The sequence below is a fragment of the Ixodes scapularis genome, unplaced genomic scaffold (genome assembly GCF_016920785.2).
Source record: "Ixodes scapularis isolate PalLabHiFi unplaced genomic scaffold, ASM1692078v2 PGA_scaffold11__112_contigs__length_91849675, whole genome shotgun sequence".
Classification (NCBI taxonomy): Eukaryota; Metazoa; Arthropoda; class Arachnida; order Ixodida; family Ixodidae; genus Ixodes; species Ixodes scapularis.
The window spans coordinates 85,845,437-85,864,603 of NW_024609837.1; the positions used below are offsets into that span (position 1 = coordinate 85,845,437).

The window sequence follows — 19,167 nt, forward strand, 5'->3', positions numbered from 1 at the left end:
GTCATCTTCTCCAGGATGCTCCGTGCTTGCTGGCCCATGAACTCTACCAATTTGCTAGAGCGCTCCACCTGTAATGGAAAGGTCCCGGGTTCGATACCCGGACCAGGCGGATTTTTTCGGTCGCGCACCAGTCACCTAGCTGTGTTTGGAGATTTGTGTTTGTCCTTTGTCCCTCTTGTTCCCCTTCTCCAGGGATTATTTTCGTCATTCTCGTCCAGCTCGCTTGCACCTTTGCATTTAATTGCATTATAATCATAACCTTAAATTGCAAGCTTCACCCTTGTTGGTGTTAGACTAGTGGAGGCTGATAAAACCGGTTTGCTCTACTGATGTCTAACCCCTGGTTAGTTCAATTGGTAGAGCGCTCCACCTGCAATGGAGAGGTCCCGGGTTCGATACCCGGACCAGGCGGATTTTTTCGGTCGCGCACCAGTCACCTAGCTGTGTTTGGAGATTTGTGTTTGTCCTTTGTCCCTCTTTTTCCCCTTCTCCAGGGATTATTTTCGTCATTCTTGTCCAGCTCGCTTGCACCTTTGCATTTAATTGCATTATAATCGTTTCAGTCGGGTTTTTGTCATGTAGGTATATGACTCCCCTCACTTAGTTGCTGGAGATGGCCATGTACGGTTTCATCTCATACTTTTTCTCTGCCTTTTTTACCGCTTCAATGTTTAGTATCTTGCTCGTGAGCCGAGGGTTTCTATAGTGGTGATTGCGATAGTATTCGACTTTTCGTTGAGGTGCGCCGTGAAACCGTCCGTGTTCTGGATGCCGGCTTTTTTTATCGTCCAGTATATGTCTCGTCCGGTGAAGGTGTGAACCTTCTCCTTGCAGGCAGATTTCAGCACCACTGTCTGAGTTGAGGACCTCCTCGTATCTGCAGGGGCTTTTCTCTGTTTCGTAGGCAAGGTGCTTCGTTTGCATGGATACGAGAGTAGTAGTGGCCATTTTTCGTCGTCATCTCTCTGGCTCGCGTCGTTTGTACATGCTGTATTTGTTTCTTGTGTACCTGTCCCCGTCTGCTTCTGCCACACAGCGGAGGGCAGGTTGCGGTTCAAAAGAAATTCTACAAACTCTCTCTTATGACTCGAGTACTCCTCAAACGAATCCCTTGGCGTGAGCACCTGTACTAGGAGCTCCTTGTTCTTTATGAATTCTTGAATTGTTTCACGTTGTTTCGTGCAGTCCGTTAAATTAAAACTGACTGTCTTGTTGGTACATCTGATGGTAAATGAGCTGAGCTGTAACGACTGGTGGACCGCTGTTGCCTTGAGAGTGACTCACGAGAGTCGGATAAGGGTTCGCCGTCGTCTGGCTCATGGCATGAGTTTTTGCACCGCGGAGCTTTCCTTCACTATGGTCCCGGGAAAATCTGGGGAATAATTGCCTTGAGTCTCCGGACAGGCATATGAGTCTTCAGTTTGCCGGTCCAGGGTTCCAAGCTGCGGCCCATTGCCGGGGCTGCTTTCTTTTGCGCCAAGATTTGCGAAAATTATCAAACTAGTTAGAAGAGCGATAGGAATGGGTGCTTTGTATTTCAATCGTCGTCGTCTATGGGAAAAAAGAATTTGCCTTTTCCCATAGGAATGCATTACCGGAAGTCAAATTTAGACTGGTGGCTGTCTGCTTCAAAAGGCAACAGCATACAAGCGCCACCTATGCCTCTAGCGTTTATTGTAATAATTCTATGGCCGAGAGGAGAGCCGGTCAGGACCAGATAACGCCGCCACGCCTTGTGCGCCTTCGATTGATATCGGAATACCCTAGGAAACAAAAAACAACAAAAAAAGTCTTTGTGCAGCGCCGCGAAGTCGCGAAGAAACGCTGCGACCGCGGCCATGTTCTACAAGGTGCACGGCGGCACACTTTTGTGTGGGCAGGTCAGGATTACAGTAGGGCGTGCACCAGACGCCCACTAATAAACCCCTTCAAAAATTACACACTCTTACAATCAATCTGAAAATATTGCACAGTGGCGTGCTTAAACAAAAAAATAATAAATAAAAATAAACATTAACAAGTCGGCAAGTTTATAACTATACTTCATTTCAGCTTAAAGAAGCTGTGCAACAATTTTAATGCTTTGCTTAAATAATTGTGGGAGTTGGTGTCTCGACCCTTCTACAGTAAAGACCAAAAACCGCTTTCGCCTGCATGCCCTAGTTTTATAAGAACAAATGACAAAGATTGATGTTTTTGTCACCTCTCAACCCGACTTGCGCCCGTTACTTCAAAAAAGTAATTAATTACAATTACTTGACGTAAAAGTAATGTATTACCGTTGCAAATTACCCCCGTAAAAGTAATCGATTAATTACTTTGTTACTTTACTCGATTACTTTTGCGTTACTTCAAAGAAGCACGAAAAAGACATACACCATCCACTACGTGTTTGAGGGGGAAAAGTTTGGGCCCCGTCAAAATTAAAACAAAACTACAACAGATTCAGTACTATCTACGCATAATTTTAGGTTAATAATTTTAGGAGAACGAATCTAAAAAGTTTTAAAGGGCTTAATCAGGTGTTCGAAATAAACGAGTCTCGCGCTCTTCAACCGGTACAGAACTAAATCCTATAAGCATGCGACGAATGCAGTTGGGCGGTGGAGACACGCACACCATTTGAATTAATCCGAGTTTGGCATCGGCGAGCTTCAAAGCACGATTCCCCTGAAGATATGCTTTTTAATGTTTGCTGCATGTTGCCTAAATAGGGGCTGGTCTACCTACTAAAACGGACTGGCTGTAAGACCAAGATGCGGTATTTGCGTCTGGGTACTTTTGAAGGACTTAAGTGCTTAATGAAAGTTTTTATCCGACCGAATGACACACTTGATCTTCTTTCTTGATCACCAAACTAATCAGAACCAAGACGTTACACGAAATATTGACGCGCGCGCAGCTGGCCAAGTAGGCAGCGCGCGCGTGGCCTAGCGGTTATCGTGCCTAAAGCCCCTCGATCTGTTTGCATTTGTCTTGCAAGTAGCGTCAAATGCGCGAGTGCACGAGGCCCATATCTCGAGCGGCCCTTGGAAGCAAATGGCGGCGCAGCACTGAAATGAGCGGGCCTTGGAAGCGAATGGCGGTGGAGCACCCGCTCATGGCACGTGTCTCGCGCGCTTCCACAACAATGGTTGGCGGTACTTGTAAAAAAACGCTTTTATCAAGGCGCTTTAATCGTGCCTGCCTCCCACAAGAAAAGTCGGGGTTCGATTCCTGGGAGCGACGTGTCTTTTCTTGTGGGAGGCAGGCATAACCGCTAGGCCACGCGCGCGCTGCCTACTTGGCCAGCTGCGCGCGCGCCAATATTGATTCACAATTTCTCAGCTGAACTGATTTTTACGGTTTAGAAATTATGTAAAAAAAGTGAAAGCCGTTTACAAATCCCTGTAACGCCGAATTGGAGCGCAGCCCTTGAGGAGGAGGAGGGAAGGGTATCTGAGGGGTGGGTAGACCTCTCCTCCTTCTCCTCCTTCTCCCCTCATTCTTGAATACGCTCCGGAAGGTCACGTGACCTCGGGGAGGGGGTCACGTGACTTAAGGAGTCACGTGACCTTAGGGTCACGACCTCTGGGGGTCACGTGACCACGCGGTTACGCCGACGGCAACGCCGACGCCGCTCAAGCTGGAAACGGGCGCCTAAGAGCTGCGCTCTAGAAAGCACAACTTTCAGTGAATAGCACGCTTCCAAGTCTTTCACGGGCGGCTTACAGGCGGCTTCTCGACTCCAGTGTCCAAGTGAGTCACTGTTTATTCTCAGAAAACTCGGGCTGTGTTTCTTTTCCCTAAATATCGGTCGAAGTTCCCCCAGGCGCAATCCGCTGACGAGAACCCTGGCATTCTCGTTTCTAAGAATATATGTTCAGCTTGGATGTTTAGAGCCTTTTTGTGGTGATCTCCGGCTAGCTTACTGCCTGCCGTCGGAAGTTACTGTTTAATCTGACACCAAGGTTTTTTTATCCAATGTTTTTTTTTTTATCTAAAGAAATGCTGCCATCGCACCCCTCATGTTTTTGCCTTACGCATCCGACAGTGCGAAGTCAAATGACAGAAGCCACATATAGCTGGTCTGTACAGCCAGTATTTAGCTTTCACAGCGCTGTCAAAGATGTGCAGTGTAGAGGTCTCATTGGAGCTTCCTCTGTTTGCGGGGTGAGGGTGGGTAAGCAGAAGCATAAAAAAAAACGAAAAAAAAAACGGTTTCGTGTGAGAAAAAAAAAATTTATTTTGGAGGGGGGGGGCGGGGGAGGGGCAAAATATATAAGCATCACACCTTGTTCACTTCCCCAGAGGCGGCTGTCCACCGCTCTTCCACGATACACAAAAATCTGTAAGTAGAGGTTGCAGTAACTCGACGTAATCGGACTTTTTCTTGGATTCTTCTCTCTCGCGCCAGCTGTCGATGACTGGGTTGAGAGCGCCTCCGCGCGGAGAGACGCCGCCTCCTCTTTTAGAGCGCATCTCTTAGGCGCCCGTTTCCGGCTTGAGCGGCGTCGCCGTCGCCGAAACCGCGACCCTCCCCCCCTCTCCCCCCCCCCCCCCCCCCCCCCCGAGGACCTCGGGAGGACCTCGGGAGGACCTCGGGTTCCTTCAGGAGAACTCGGGTTTCTCGGGAAGACCTCGGGTACCTTCGGTGACCTCGGGGAGGGCGGGGGCCCTCCCCGAGGGCCGTTTGCCGTTAGGGGCGCCCTGGTCGGGGCTTGAATCAGATCCGCACGCTTCCTATGGCGAAAGGAGGAAAGTGCCAACGTGCACGCCCGGGTCCGGCCGTCCACTGCGGCGGTAGAAAATAGAGCTGACCGTTTTGTTGACCTCGGATAGATGGCGCCACTGAAATTCTGTATAATTAAAGTTTTATCGATGCTACCAGGTGTTTGACGCATGTATATTCATGTCGGAATGACAAGATTTATAGAAAAATTACCTTTTATCGAGAAGGTAGTTGCACGCCTTGCTATTTTTTTACAAGTCCTCCTTTGACGTCACGCCGCGTAGTTCTCAAGGCCGCCACTCGCGGCTGCAGATCGGGAAATATTATAACTTTTGCCTCTTGACTACGCGGCGGAATCGCAACACTTTGAAGGAAGGAGACGTGTTTTTGTCCTTCGTGAATAGGTAAACAATGTAAAAAACAGAATATGCAAATTCTTTAGACGTTAAAATAGTTGCACATCTCCTTTAATGGGGCCCTGCAATTACTTATTTTACTGTTTTTTTAATTAGCGCCGAACCTGAGCGTACTAAACGTAGCAATCTAGTGAACTTTTTTTTTTCTCGAAATTCGCTTTATTTTAAAACTTATAGAGGCAAATTAAAATTACAGAAACAAGCAAAAAGTAACCTCCTCCATGACGTCCTTGGTCCTTTGTCCCGCCTTTTCCCGCGCCCGCGGACCGCGGTGACTGAGGAATGTGGGGAGGGAGGGGAAGACGGGAACGGAGGTGGGGCCGAGCAGAGAGAGAGCTGCTTGGGAATGGGCGACACCTCCTCGAAAAGAAGGCCGTAGTGCTCTTCTCGTGACGTTGCAAAGGAAGGCCATCGGGGGCGCGCGTCGAAGCGGAGGCATTGCGCGTGGATCGACCGTCGTAACGCGCTTTTAGTCACATACGTGTGTCTTATTAGCTAAAATGAAAGCTGCACATAGCAACGGGTCTCGAAAACATTTTATAACACGAGCAAAATATTTTACCGCTAACTAATCGGTACGAAATGGCACGAGGTATGCATGTAAGACGTCTAGAGAAAAATGTGATTGTTTTAAGTCGAAAACATTGAGTCAAGCAATTATTGCTGTAGGGATGAATGTTTTATACAGAAATACTTCGACAAAATGGCGAGACACGCAGTGATTGGACACATCAAAACAGATCACAGTTAAAAATCAGGTAGACGTAGTCGACGCGGACACGGCAAGACAACTGTCACGATCATGTAAGCGATGTTATCGCGTACAGTCACTGAATTGCATTATACTCCGGTCACATAGCAAAATTACTGTAATTTCGATCGAGTGACATTATTGGGCCGACAAATCAGCTTACGATGCCCGTATAATCACTCAAGACCGCGAGCTGAATAAATGCAATATCATTGAATGAAAATATATTAACTTTTTGGCAGGGGTATTAAACTTACTACTTAGTTAACTAATTTACTTCTCCCTATAGGCTCGAGCTGCCTTAGAACAAGATATAACTAATTTTGTGTACAATAATACTACTATTTTAATGCAGTTAAGATTCTAGTATAAACGCGGTAGAGGCAATAAAAAAACATTAAAAACACAAACAACGCACTTTCAATAATCACACCAACTTGTTTTTCCCCTTTTAGTGAAAACTAGATTACCACGCAATTTACAAATGTCGACGCAACTGCTCGCGGATAACGACAAAAAACAAGATTCCATTCTAGGACTCAAATAAAGCGCTGCAATCGTTTTTTTTTTTTTTTTTTTTTTTTTTTTTAATGGCATGAGCAAGAAAGCCCGTAAATAAGTTGTTTCTCACCTGTCGATCGTATCATTACGTCCCACAATATCTGGCACGAAAACGTTTGAACACGAACTCCAAGGAGTCTCTCTCTGTTGAGAGAGAGGTCTATCGATAATCGACCAGAGTCATCGTTGGCTAGTTGTCACACATGTCACTCAAACCGTAGCAGGACTTGTTCCACGAATCCACGTAAATGCCGTAGTATCAAGCGAACACAAAAAGCTACCCGAGGGTGCGGTGATGACAAAAAAATGACGGGAAGAAGGAAACAAGTCTCAAAAGTACCTCACACGAGAGCAGCGGCGGCGAAAGACTTAACGTTGTCGACCCATCTCTTGCTTGTGTGCGCTCCCTGCGGCGATGACTGGCTTTTTTTCGGTTTCCTTCCCTTCTGAAATGTCTCAGCGTTCCTTTTCAGACAGTCAGCAGCTCACACACAACGTAAATTTATCAGAATCGGAGCCTGTATGAGGGAAGATCTCGCATCGGAGACGGTTCATTCGAAAAGTGTGGGGAGCTGCGGGACTGCACGTAGTCCCGCGGTTACGGGGATACTCATAAATATCAATTTGGTTCTTTCAACCTTGGTAACGCGTTGTATATTACATTTATATTATGTATAAAATTTGTTTTACAAGACTGCGCTTTTAAAACGTATATTAATGTCGGATAAACGCGCACGAGCACGATCGCGCCGCTTGACAAGACACATCTTTTTCACGTCGATAGCAGATATTTTCTCACGTAGTTGCGCCATGGACTTCCTTCCTCCGACATTGTGACGTAACCACTGAGCGCTACGGCCTTCTTCTCTAGAAGGTGTTGGAACGGGGCAGCTCTCTCTCCTCGGCTGACCAGGACCAACAACGTCACGATTTCGTCGCATGCCGCGCGCGTTCGACACCACGGGGCGCCCACGTAGGACGAAAAGGTTTCCGCGTCGTCCGGTTAAAGTATGACGCACTGATATTTAATTACTCTCTCCGTGCCCGCTGGGTTGCCCGAACCACGAGAGACGTGGAAACCGCAAAAAAGGTAAACGCTTAAAGAGGATTGCCAGACGCAGCCGATGCAACAAGCGCGAGCATGCCGCCTTGAGCAGCGCTTGCACTGTCCGAATGCGCGTGTTTGGCAGGGACGCTGAAAGCCCAGAGCTCGCGCTTGTAGCATCGGCTGCGTCTAGACTTATACCTGAAACGAAGTAGAATATAACAGTCACTTCCAAGAAAGTAGCGCCATTGCCTTCCCTACCTGCTCCGGACACAAACGAATACTAACATACAGACGACCAAAACCACGCAAGGCGATTGGCTAATCCGTCTAGGTTGCCATGGAAATCGCCATTTCGGTTCATTCAAATCTTTTAAGCTTTCAGAGTATCGTTTTATAAACCAGTCACGCGAGGCACGTAGCCAGGATTTTGTTTCGGGGAGGGGCCCGATCATGACAAAATGCTCTATTAGCGGCGAGATGTTTTGGTGGCGCCCTCCTGTGGTTCCCCCTGTGACGTCATTACCTTGGGATTAACAAGTTCGATGGTATTTGTAATGAGCATGCATGGAAGCTTGAAGTCATTGAGCTCTGAAACCAACACTGCCAACACCGTCAAAATTGATGTTCTTACATTGCTCTTATTTCTGTCGATGAGAAAGTCTTTGCTGACGTCATAGTCAGCCTTCGGCCAATCGTGGAAGGCCGACCACAGCGACGCTTTCGATCGCGCACGTCGCCGATGAGGCGGCAAAGGGGGGGGGGGGGGGGGGCGAGAGGGGGTCCCAGCAAAATGGAAGATTTTGGGGGAGGGGGCCCGGGCCCCATAGGCAGCAGACCCCCCCCCCCCCCCTTGTGGATACATGCCCGAGTCGCGCCAAGATCATCATGGAGTACTGGAAGCGTTCCTCGCATATATAAGCGTCTTTGGAACTGTCTATGCAATCAACTTGTCAGTCATGCCCATCGCCACGGATCTCTTACATTATACTGTTCTTCTTGCGTATTTAAAAACAGTAAAATTATTTTTCAGTGCTTCCAAGAACCAACACCGCATGTGGTGGTGGTACGAAGAAGTACGCTTGTTTCGCCGGTGTGTGGATAGCAAAATCTCGGTATAGGGAGTATTCACTAGACGCCATATTTGTGGGTGCTGTTTAGAGCGCATGCTCAGAACGAGCTCACGTCAATAGGCTGCTAAGACCGGCACTCTTGATGGTGCGGAATGCACGTTGCAAAAGCACTGTGGAAGCACGCCATCAGCACGCGCTCAGCATTCGCGCACATAGCTATGGCCGCCAGTGAATACTCCCTATACAAGGAACGTCTCCATAAAGGCCTGTTCACGCATACAGCGGAGCGCTAAATTAGCGCTACGTGAGCGCTCCAAGGAGCGCTCATGTGGCGCTTCCAGCGCGTGACTTCTTTCTAATATAGCGCGTGGTTAGCGCTTTAGTAGCACCTTGTTAGCGCTCCAGTAGCGCCTTGTTAGCGCTCCAGTAGCGCCTTGTTAGCGCTTCAGTAGCGCAGTGTTAGCGCGTCATTAGCGCTTCTTGTACCGCGGTGCTGCGGATTAGCAGGTGCACTGCGGTTTCGGTTCCTGTGGTTGGGTGTGCATCAGCAGCACCATGGCGGACATGTGAGATGCTGAAATAGAAATGCGACAAATGCTCTTGCATACGCGATTAGTGCATATCTGTGTGGACGGCTTAACTCCCAGAGAGCCTTCTGGGTGCACGAAATCTTTCGCCACCGAGACACCGACGGGTCCCCGGCGAACCTTGTTCCTAGGCTGAGGGACTGAAACACAGAGCTCTTTCGAAGGCGATCATGTTTACCTGCGTGTCCTTGAAACCAGCGTCACACATATCGAATTGAAAGCTATGAGTCGCTCAGAGTCCATGACTCTGGGTCGCCTGCCCGACCATCTGCTTAGAGAGCGGCTCTTTTACTGCCTTGTCTTTTCAATGCCAAAGGAAAAACAACAACCAAGGAATCGCCGTGCACGCGCTATTCCGCAGCAGCAAGCACGGCGCAAAGGGCGTGAGAGCGCTAACAGAGCGCTTCTGTAGCGCTAACAGAGCGCTAACAAAGCGCTTCGGAAGCGCTAACAGAGCGCTACATCACGCGCCAGGAAGCGCCACATGAGCGCTCCTTGGAGCGCTCACGTAGCGCTAACTTTGCGCTCCGCTGTATGTGTGAACCGGCCTTAAAGCTACCCGTCACAAGCAAATTTAGATCGTCTGACCAAGAACGGAGGGGTCAAGGAGAAATTGCTCGTTCCACGGACCAAGATGGCGACCATACGGGGAGCTTGGCGCTACTTTCCCAGGATCCACTGACTTTCAAGAGACCGTATACAACTTGCAGACTTGCCATTTCTATGCTGTCTTTTGCGCACGCCACTGTACAGTATTTTCAGATGATTACTAATCTCGCGCCCAGAGGCGTAGCTCCAGCCAACGCCCCCTGTACTAAGATGCCTGTCATGAGAGCGGCACGTGTCCTGCCGTGCCCTCTCCCTCTTTCCTCCTCCCCTTCACCAAAACTACCCCGAGGGGCGCTGCCAACTGGCATTATATCCTGGGTTCGAGCCCCACCCCTGCCCGTTTCGATCTGGATGAGGATCGTACCGGCCTGCGGTCGTGTATCACTACTGCGTGGTGCACGTTAAAGACCCCAGGCTAGCGGCTGTACCGCACTGGCTAAATTTCTCATCTACAGCTGGGAGACTCGTCGCCCCTGTGAGGCAGACCAAGTTCTAGGCTGTATAAACACACACACAACCCAATTTTTTTTTAACTGGCATTATCGCTCGCGGCCGCGAGAGCGCGGGAGATTTGACGTCTGCTATTGCGATACCAGTAGGGGTGTGCGAATAGTGCTTCAAATCGAATAGTGCAGTGTCCCCTGGCGTTAACAGCGCAAAGAGAGCCGGTTGCATCAGCTTTCCTTTGCACCGCAAAGACTATGAATGACGTGGTGCTGCACAGGCGGAACAGCGCACCCGCAAAACAGTTAGTCAAGTCCACGCACACAAAAGAAAGACAAACTTACGCGCCGTTGGCTCACTCTTTGGTATATTTACACTTTCGTATTCGTCTTCTATTGCTATTATGGACCAGGGCCATGGAGAATAATTGGGTCTTTTTCTTCAACAGGACTCTAAACCGTAAACCAAAAACTGAAACTAAAATTTATGTTAAATAAATAAAATTAGCACTCAGTTGCGAGCGGCCCGCCGCGCCAGTTGCGTCGAGATGGCCGAGCGCCCAGCGCGAGGTGATGATGATGATGTTGTAGCTGTTCCCTTTGACTGACAAGGAAACAGCGCACCCTCAAAACAAGCACTCTAAGCTTTCATGCACACAAAAAAAACCACTTACACAGCGCTGACTGACAACTCTACCTTATATTTACAATTTTCGTTTTCGTCTTTCTCTGGGACTAGGGTTTCTATGGCATAGAATTGCCCTTTTCTTCTTCCTTCTTTTTCCTGTGTTTTTGTAATAGGAAGCTAAACCATAAAATTATTGTATGGCTAAGTACTCCTCCTGAGGTCAAGGCCCTATTTGGGGGTTTCGTACCATCCGTAGGCCATGGCAAAAGGATCTGCAAAATCCTTCAAGCCGAATGGCATCGACAGACACGGCACTACCGAAACTGCCTGTTCTTACAACTGCGTGAGAACAGGAACCATCCCTTCGGAAGAAGGATATGGCGCGATTACGTCTCTCTAACAGAAAACATGACTGAACATCTGTGGAGGCTCACTCTATGACATCTCCGCATCAACACACCAAAGAAAGAAACGGCTTCGAGTAACCCAGTGCGCACAATAGGCGACATCCATATACCGGACTCTGTGCAGCATGTTCTCAGCCTTGGCCAAAAGTTCGCAGTAGAGCCTAAGAAGACGAAACCAGAGCTACTTTCCATCGTCAGGCAAGTGTCAAGACGAGCACCCGAGACCGAGATTGATCGGTGTACCTCTGAAGGAGTGGACATACTTCTTCGGAAAAAGTCATCAGTTACTCCTCTACCCATCAAGAAGGTAGAAACATACCTAAAAGAGCAATCACTATATATTATGCCCGCTGACAAGGAAGGAGGCTTTGTCCTCATGCAGGAGCACACATTTCGAGAAAAGGCATTAACAGCAATCGAATCTGTTTTCTGCAGCCGCAACGAGACTTCTCTGGAAAAAGTGAAAAGGGAAGCAAAACAATTTTGCCAATCGCAAGATTTAAAACAACTCTGCTCCTATATTGATCGCAGTAAAAAGTTAAGCCTAGAATTATTCTTCAGCGCAAAAACTCACAAAACAGACTGCCCCTTAGAGTTATTATTTCTGAAAGGGGAACGTGGCAAAAGTCTGTGGCCTTATATTTACAAGAAAGATTGAATATGCTCACCGTTGACGAACCGTACCTGATCAGAAGTTCCTACAACGTCTTCACCTTCTTGCATGAGCATCAGGGCCGGAAAGATCTACAAGTCTTCTCCATCGATATTAAAGACCTCTACTATGCCCTGCCCCAAGACCGTCTCCTACAGTGCATTGAGGAGCGCATAGACACCTATGGCACTATTCCATTCCAGAATGTATCAGGCATATCCCAAGGAGAATTTTTGAACTTGATTAACCTCTATCTCAGATCCACGTTCGCTACTTGGGATGGTCGTACATACCTACAAAAGCAGGGAGTCTGCATAGGATCATGCATTGCTTCTGTCCTTAGCGACCTCTATCTTGCCCACCAAGACAGGCAGTTAGAGCACACCTTGGATACTTTCAAAGTTATCAAAGTCTTCCGGTATGTTAACGATTATTTAATCGTACTAGAAACCGATGATCACGACTTTACAACCATGGCTGCCGAAGTTCTAGACAGCTTTATAGGCTGCATGAACTCTCTAAACATTACGCACGAACTTCCAGTTGACCACTCGTTAAGATTCCTGGATCTGCGACTTTTTATTTTACCTTATCATGTGTGCTGGTCCTATGAGCCCAGGGGGAAAAAGCCGCTTCTACCTTTCAACTCGGCGCACTCAAAACTTGTTAAGCGGAGCGTTGTGCGGTTACGTCTCAACAACGCACTTACAAAATCATGCTGCCATTCCATGGAAGCAAGCTTCAACGGGCAAGTCTCTCGATTAAAATGCGCAGGGTATCCAACCTCATTACTAACATCAGTGGCCGAAAGACTCATCAAAGACATCAAGCAAGGGGACCACATTAAACAAAAAGAAAAAGACAGGGCCAAAAAACCGATCATTGTGCCATATATTCACAACTTTTCCCACGGTCTAAAGAAAATAGCTAATAGAGTTAACCTGGACATCGTCTTCTCAGCCCCTAACAAACTTCATAGCCTGTGTAAGAGAGTAAACACGCCCACAAGAACCACAGTCAGGTGCACGAAGAAACAAAAAAACAACTTCGTACAGTGTACCGAAAAGGTGGTCTACTCCTTCCCTCTATCCTGTGGACGAGAATACATAGGACAGACCGGACGGTGCGTCAACGACCGCCTCATTACTAACCTCATTACTAACATCAGTGGCCGAAAGACTCATCAAAGACATCGAGCAAGGGGACCACATTAAACAAAAAGAAAAAGACAGGGCCAAAAACCGATCATTGTGCCATATATTCACAACTTTTCCCACGGTCTAAAGAAAATAGCTAATAGAGTTAACCTGGACATCGTCTTCTCAGCCCCTAACAAACTTCATAGCCTGTGTAAGAGAGTAAACACGCCCACAAGAACCACAGTCAAGTGCACGAAGAAACAAAAAAAACAACTTCGTACAGTGTACCGAAAAGGTGGTCTACTCCTTCCCTCTATCCTGTGGACGAGAATACATAGGACAGACCGGACGGTGCGTCAACGACCGCCTTCGTGAGCACAACTGCACTATCACCAACAAAAACTCCGGACACCTAGGAATACACTGCCGAGACTGTGGCTGCACGGCGCAGCTGGAGAAATGCACAGCGTTAGGCATGCAGGAACTATGACAAGCTGACAAGGGAAATCATGGAAGCAGAGAACATTGCCAGGCAAAAGAAGAGATGTGTCAGCACTCCTTCCATAATGTTATCCAACAAAGAACTAGAGTACTTAGCCATACAATAATTTTATGGTTTAGCTTCCTATTACAAAAACACAGGAAAAAGAAGGAAGAAGAAAAGGGCAATTCTATGCCATAGAAACCCTAGTCCCAGAGAAAGACGAAAACGAAAATTGTAAATATAAGGTAGAGTTGTCAGTCAGCGCTGTGTAAGTGGCTCTTTTTGTGTGCATGAAAGCTTAGAGTGCTTGTTTTGAGGGTGCGCTGTTTCCTTGTCAGTCATGAACAACCAACTCGCCCGAACCTCCGTTTTAACAGGTTCCCTTTGAATCGGGCGATACCGAACCATGCAACGTTGAACCATGCTCGTGCCTAGCCAAAAAGATAGGGTTAAAGCCCCTTGATAAAAGCGTTAAAAGCGATAAAACAAACGCAGACACATCGAGGGGCCTTAGATAGGGTCGGAGGCGAGCGACACCTCGTGGCGTTTGACTACAATACAATGGCAGACCGGCCGCATTGGGAGAGCGAGCCACCTGGCAGGCATATTAGTACAGGAGGCGTTGTTCCAGCATCCTATGAAGAAGAAGAAGTGTGTGCATGTGTGTGTGTGGTTTGTGGTCCGCATCGTTGCTGGACTCGAGTCCTTTCGCCTGGAATAAGAGGCAGGAGCGACGACGATGCTCAGCGGACTCCTCCTCGACTCACACTGACGCGCAGGACGGAATCTGGGAGGTAAGCTTCACCCAAAAACGTTTAAAAATCGAGCCAAGAAGAAAACAAAAAAACGTTCCGGTTTTTTGTTGTGTGTTGCGGCGAGTGAACTGCAAAGGCAGCAGAGCCGACCCCTCGATAAAAATCCTCATCAGGGACAAGACAAGGCGTGCACCACTTCCGCCCCAAACGTACATCACTAGTGGGCCCGTGTTTGGTGTTTGGGCCAATGATGACGTCACACGTAGGCCTTGCCCTGTAGTGTACATTGGATGTGAGCCGATCCTTGTGCCAAAAGATCCGGGTCCGAGACAAACGTTGACGCAGCACTTGCGTCTAATTCGCGCGTCGCGTTGTACTATTCTTATTACACAGCTTGCATGTGACGTCATTCACGACCATGCCAGTATTTAATGCGCCGCGAGCGTATTCCGTTCGCCGTGTTAGTTTCGCATTGCAGAAGCTGTAGTTCGAAGAAACCAGCAGGTGGAAATAACCGTCAGTACCCAGCTGTGGCGACGCTTGCAAGCTAAATACATCCTCTGCTTGGGTGCATCTTCAACTTATTTCTTCATTATTGGCTGAAGGCCGCGATTAGCATGGCAGACTTACCATACACTCAGGTGATGATCGGACTTAAAAGTGGCCAGACCGATTTTCTGAAAGGGTCTAATGGAGATGTCATTGTTCTTCTCGTGATGTTTTTTTTTTTTTTTTTTCTGTTCTTTGTTTTACGGGGTTGGACGTGGTGTTTTCCCCGAGGTGGCCAGACAAATTACAAATAAATAGCGGGAAGGTCAGGTACACACTGACGGCACAAACGCTAACTCAAAGCTGTCGTTTTAATGTTCATACAGAAGATAAGAAAGAAGCTACGTTTCTTTTCCTTCTTTTTTCTTTTCAGCATAATAAAAAAAAAACGTAAGTGACGTTAAAAAAAAAAAAAACAACTGAGAAACAGCAGACAGAAAGATATGTTAGATTCACAGAACTGAAAATTTCATGAATAGAAAAGTGAGAAACCACTGAAACAACCTAATGCAGGAAAGTTAAGCCTGTTAGGTAATTAAATTATTAGTCAGTTAATGCTACTCATGGTGCACTGACACAAGAGTTCTCCTTTTCTTTGATGATCATCGCCAAGTAAAATTAGTTCCCTTGATTTCTTCTCCAGGAACCTTCGAAGGACCTTTGTCTCAGCATCGGTTTGCAGGCACAGTCTCTTATGTGCGTTGCGAGAAGCCCCTCTGGTTTTGACTTGAAGTGAGAAAGCATGTTCCCGTAGCGGCCGGACTGATCTACGCATAGGTGTAGACTTCGGGGGGCATCGGGGCTCGTGCCCCCCTGGTGAGATCCGGAAAGAGGGGGGGGGGGGGGGGGGGGGCAGAGCCCCCCCGGGGTCCGGGCAATGATCCTTACCGATACGCTGTTTACGTGCCATGTAACGAGCTTCTAATGGTGGCATGTAAACAAACTATCGCCCACGTTGCCTTTACTGACAAAACACATGGGAAATGGAATCCCAGCGTGCTTTCGTTAGCTTCAGTGTCCATTTCTGGCGAAAAGGTAACGCGCAGCACCCCCCCCCCCCCCCCCCCCGGGAGAACTTCTCAACCTGCCCCCCCCCCCCTGCCCCCCCCCCCTTTCCCGGGAAAATGGAAAGTCCACGCCGCTGGATCTACGTATACTTTGCCAAAGGTGAAAGGTATTTCATATATGTATAACCTGGCTTTGGCAAGGTATATGTGTTTTCTTGTTTCATGTCACATTCACTGTCACGTTCCTGTGGGGTATTTATCTTGTGACAAAGTTTCTTGAGCTCGTCTGGTGCTGAAAATACAACAGGAATGTAATACCATGGGAGTCATCTTTTTATGTTGTGTGATACCCAGTGAATGTGGGGCATCACAGCCGGTCGTTGTCCTTCGTACTTGTTTTTTCTTTCTGTCTGTGGGGGTTACTATTATTATTGTTACAGCATTGTACACAGTGGGACTTGGGCACCCGATGTTTTGAGTCGTATTTGTGCTACAAAGCTCTGTCTGGCCTTATGGTCACATGACTTCTTGATGGCTGCGCTAAGATAGTTGTCGACAATTGCCATTTTATTGAGTTTTGAATGGGAAGACACAAACTGAAATAAATGGTTATAATGTTTTTTACTGCGGCATGGACATTCAGCATCTGTGGTTTAGCTGCAATATTAGTCGTAGATCAATGCCTTCAATTTCTCGATCTACGACTAATATTCCAACTAAACCACACGTGCTGGATAAGCATGCCACGATCAAAAAACGCCCGGTTGTGATGCCCAATTGTGTGACACCGGGTATCACACAATAAGGCGTATTGTGTGATACCGGGTATCACACAATATAAAAAGGTGTATTCCAGGTATGACTTCCCTGTTGTATTTTCAGCACCTCAGTAAATTTTGTCCTAAGAAAAATACCTCACCTGAACGCCCATAATGAATGCGTCCTAATCACAAGGAAACATATATGCCTTGCAAAAGCTCGGTTATATTTGAAATACCTTTCATCTGTGGTAAAGTATACGTAGGTTCGTCAGGCCGCTGCGTGAGCATTAGGTTACGGGAACATGCTTCTTCACTCAAGTCAACACCAACGGAGCATCTCGCAGTGTACGTAAGAAATTGTAACTGCCAACCGTTGCTAACAGAGACAATGGTCCTTTGAAAGTTCCGGGAGAAGAGATGTATGGAAATATACTATGCAATGATCAAATTGACCATTAATGATGTGGAAACTCTTGTGTCAGTGCACCATGAGCAGCATTAACTGACGAAGAACTTAATTACCTTAACTTTCCCACAGGAAGCTGTTTCAGTGGTTTGCTGTCAGTAAATTCCTCCTTTCTTTCTGCTAATTTTCAGTTTTGTGCACGTAACTTCCTCTTCCTATTAAGGCAATTTCGGTTTGGGAAGGTCTTCATATGCCGAAAAGAAAGACAAGAAAGAAATGCTACCCCTTCCTCGTTTACTGCTTGAGTATTAAAACGAAAGTTGTGAGTTAGCGCTCGTTCCGTCAGTATGCCATTGACCTAGCTTCGCGATATTTATTTGTAATATGCATATCCAAGTAGCCCACCTTAATATTTTGTCCAGACAAAACACACAGGCGCGATAGGGACATCGATGGGGTCGCTTTGGTACTGAGTTTAATTATACTAGAGCGAAAGGTTTTCAGTATTGGCCAGATCAAATGCCCATGCTATGTATGAGATGTGGTCATTTACAACATTCTCAAAAAGGTTTCTGAAGCACGAAAGGATAGGAAATATGGGAAATGACGATTGTCCCAAAACTACGCAATATATAGCACCAGTGTGTTCTCTAACCCTAAGCGAGATCGCCTATACGTTATGAGGACTGTGTGAACCCCAGACAAAAACTACAACAACGAAAGCATGGACTCGCTCCTTGACTGCGTTAGATCAGCGGACCGGACAGAACCCATATAACTTCATTCAACTTCCCATCTCCCATCCTCGCCAGATAAGACGACTCAAGTTGTAAGCGAACACAAGGCCTCGCATCGCACGCGGTTCAAATGAAACACAAGTGTGTAAACCAGCCTTTACTGTCTTTCAAGCGCTCCAGCGCCATCGAGAGCCGGAGGTGGCCGCGGGGTACCCATGGCCGTGCACCGCACCGGGGTGATGCACCTTGTTGCCTTGTTCGTGGCATCGATGCTACCGAGTTTCTGCAAGGTCGCGGGCAAGCAGCACTTCCTCTTGGTCCAGCACCAAATCTACGAGGAACACCAGGTGACACGTTGTAATCGTGGCTCGTGGAACTCATATCGTGGTGCACGGTGCCGCGTCTTCGCGTGGTGTGTTTAGGGTCTCACACCGCCCGTGCGTCAAAAGCGGTCTCCGAAGTGGCAACGAATTGTGGTACAGAAGCCGATGTGTCATGCTGACAGCCTGTTTTACAGGGAGTGTCCGGCTGCTCGATCGCTCGGGTCACGTAGATTGTGAGCCGCGTTCGCAGTATACGAGCTGCGAGGAGGTGACGAAAGCGTTGATCGTTTGCAAACGTCTCCGCCTTTCCGCTTGCTTTCCTTTTTGCCGCGCGAAAAGGCAGCGCACGCGTACCTGCAACCAATCTTCGCGAAAGGCGTCCGCCATTAAATTGCAAACGCTGTCCGTGGTTTTAGATGAACCCTCTCTACAATCTATAGGCCACGGTGGAAGAAGAGAGATAAATCTCAACGCGGTCAACCCCCGTGGCGAATTTTCACTCGGGGTCCCCGGATCTACCGGCAGGGGCACTGGCGGTTTGCTGAATTTCGAGTCGAAGAGCGCGCTCGCCCGGGGGCGCTGCGTTCACCAAAACAAATACCGCCTGCGTGGAAAACAACTCCGGCGTTCCAGTGTGTTGCCGTTGGCTCCCGTGTTGTTGCCGCGTTCCCTGCAGGCTTGTTACGCTCTTGTTGCGTACCGCAGTACTCAACGCATGCTTCAGAGCCTGGAATCAGTTTTCATCGCTTTTCTGCCGAAAAAGAAAAAGTCAAATCGCAGTGGATGAGTAAGAGTTGGGGAAGTAGTTGACTGCGCACGACGTGGTGTGTGGTCGTCACTTTTCAAGCGTTGCCTTCCAAGCAGACTACGCTAATGGACGAGGCATGTACGCGCGTAAATCATGCTTGCATCGACATCCTTTCAAACCGTACATTATATGTTATAGGTAGCAGATATTCTGCCGGCAACCGGCATAACAAACCTAGCAAAAACAAAAACTGCCGGTAGTTGTTTTTATTGGGTTTTGTGTAAACGGAATAGTCAAGATGGGAACTTGTAGTTGTTTGAGTAGCTCCACTCTATCTGGAAGAGCAGGATGTGCGTACGCCATGCTGATCTGGAT

The 19,167-nt window shown here is 47.8% G+C and overlaps 1 non-coding gene across 1 annotated transcript; it reads left to right on the forward strand.

The window, feature by feature from the left end:
* The first annotated feature begins 338 nt into the window (after window positions 1-338).
* Trnaa-ugc lies at window positions 339-411 on the forward strand. The gene has a single exon. It is a non-coding gene; the product is annotated as a tRNA-Ala (tRNA).
* The last annotated feature ends 18,756 nt before the right edge of the window (window positions 412-19,167 follow it).